Source organism: Cucurbita pepo, chromosome 6, assembly GCF_057944985.1.
Source record: "Cucurbita pepo subsp. pepo isolate OVF chromosome 6, ASM5794498v1, whole genome shotgun sequence".
Taxonomy (NCBI): Eukaryota; Viridiplantae; Streptophyta; class Magnoliopsida; order Cucurbitales; family Cucurbitaceae; genus Cucurbita; species Cucurbita pepo.
In genome coordinates this window covers 15096155-15098593 of record NC_141803.1, presented here as the reverse complement: position 1 = coordinate 15098593, position 2439 = coordinate 15096155, and the positions used below count along the sequence as shown (strand labels likewise).

At 34.7% G+C, this 2439-nt stretch overlaps 1 non-coding gene across 1 annotated transcript; it reads left to right on the top strand.

Annotated features, from left to right (window-relative positions):
* The first annotated feature begins 2060 nt into the window (after window positions 1–2060).
* On the top strand, window positions 2061–2133 carry TRNAR-UCU (transfer RNA arginine (anticodon UCU)). The gene has a single exon. It is a non-coding gene; the product is annotated as a tRNA-Arg (tRNA).
* The last annotated feature ends 306 nt before the right edge of the window (window positions 2134–2439 follow it).

Genomic DNA, 2439 nt, shown 5'->3' with positions numbered 1-2439 from the left:
TTCAGATCATGATTTAGATATTAGATTTAACACATAGTGGCCCCATCCATTCCCCTATATCCCTTGCGAAAGGGTCACATTACTTACTTGTAAAGCCCCAAGTAAGGTTAAGGTAACTCAAGTATGTTTAAGAAGCCCACGAGATGTTTAAAAGACTCAAGGATAGGAACTAAGAGACCTAAGCAAAGACAAACGGCCTAAGTAAGTAATTTTACCATAGGAAGGAATAGGAAGGAATTATAAGGATTCAAAGCCTTTGAAAAAGGTTTGTTAAGGAAAACTTAAGCATAAAGGGCAAAAATATCATTTTTCAAATTTTTCTAAAAAATGAAGAGGATTTTAAGGTTTCACCATCAGTTACCCTTCCTCTGTAAAGTATTAACTTGGGGCTTTCATTTAAACAAAAATGAAGTCTTGAATTTCCTTAAAACTCGAGTTGGAAGCTTTTGGATTATGAATTTTATTGATCTCATGTTTTTCAAAATTAAGAGACTACGGTTCATCAAATTCCCTCAAAGCAATTCTAATCACTTTTAAATTAGCTCCCCAACAAGTTTCACGAAGGAATCAAGTGTTGAAAACATCCCAAGCACATTCCCTCAATTTGAGTTTTCATGGTCGTGGGATGGAGAGGAGGAGTATACCATTGAGGATTAGGGTTATTTACATCCGAAAGGTTAAATTGCTGTAAATAATGGTTAGATTATTTAAGAATAAAAATCGAGTTCCTTTATAACTAGAACAAAAAAGAAATCGTGGTCGGGAAGGTTATAGTAGCAAAAGCCTCCTCTTAATTGGAAAGCGATTCCGTCTACATACTAGGCTAAAGCATGATCTTTCTTCTTCTCATTCTACGTAATTTCATTTTCATCACCATCACTTTGATCTCGAAAGATATGAAAGATCTCCCTTTAAGAATTTCTATACCCATGTTTCCCGAAGCCACACTTTGTAACACTTCTTTCATTTATACTGTAAGCATGATTGAGCTGAGACTACAAGTAAATTCATCTATTCAAACCAATATGAATCAATTTCTAGGCACTCAATGAAGAAGTTTCATGAAGTCCCAAAATCTAAAGACCTACAAATAAAGGACAAAGAAAAAATTTATGAGATTCGTTTAGGAAAAAACTCCAAATTTTTCGACTAAGGTCCATTAAGCTTTAATCCAAGGATTATATAAACTTGAAGAGGATGAGAAAAGAATATTTCATAAAGAAGTTGACACCGGAAGAGCTCTCTATCAAGTTTCGCAATTACCTTTAGAATCTGCAAAAAAAATTGGTATCATGTCGAGAGAAAGAATCGAGAAATTTGCGGCATACATGAGAATTTTCCTTAAAAAATGAATTCCCAAGGTTGAGAGAAAGATAAGGAAGAAACCTCATGAAAGAATCGGGAGCTAAAATTGCCTAGAGCATTTCGACAAATAACAAGTTTCTAGGTTTTAACTCTAGTGAGATTTAAGATTCCCAACTAACTTTGAAGCGTATAACTTTAGCTAAGGTCCAAATGAGGTGAATTCTTGATCTCTAGCTCTTTCATGCAACATGATCTTCAAGTTTCATGACGAAATGAAGGGACTGTAGAAGGCGATTTTCAAAGCAACCTCGCAACAGCCACACACTTGTAAATATGTCTTATAAATACATATGTATGCTAAACGTACCATTTTATCAAACTATCCCTTTCAACTTCATCGTAAATACTATAAAACTTTTTTTTTTTTTTTTTTAATTTTCTCCCCTTTTGCTACAATTTTTAAGTAAAATGTGGCCACTTATGATCCATTTTAAACTCCTTTGATGACAGATTTATGATGTAATTTCTTAGAACATGTAAATCATATTGATATATATATATATATATATATATATTTCAGTTCAAGAGATTTGTAACGATATTAATAGAATTATGATGAAAAGAACAATGGAAATTGACTTACGAGAATAGTTTCTTCCGACAAACAATTATTCCTTTGCCAATCTCATCTACATATAAGTTGTAATCAATGAGCTCCACGTTCAGTTTACATCCAAGTGGTCACATAATGAAAAGCGCCCATGGCCTAATGGATAAGGCGTCTGACTTCTAATCAGGCGATTGTGGGTTCAAGTCCCACTGGGCGTGACATCTTGTAAACATATGACTAATGATTTTTAAGGAGGAGAATCAAAGATTTGAAGTCAAAGACAATCAACATGCGTTGTAGAGTGACATGTTGAGCTCGACTCCTCGTCTCCGACTCAAATCATGACCCACACCTCTATTTGTGGGTGTGGGGTCATGCAGGTTCACATAGTGGCTGAGGGCCATAGGACACTAGAGTGATTTTATATTCACCTCTATCTACATTTTATTATTTAGGTGAATGATGCCACTTGTCGACGTGTGGGAGTGCATGAGAGTTTTATGTCACGATCATACATCTTCAAA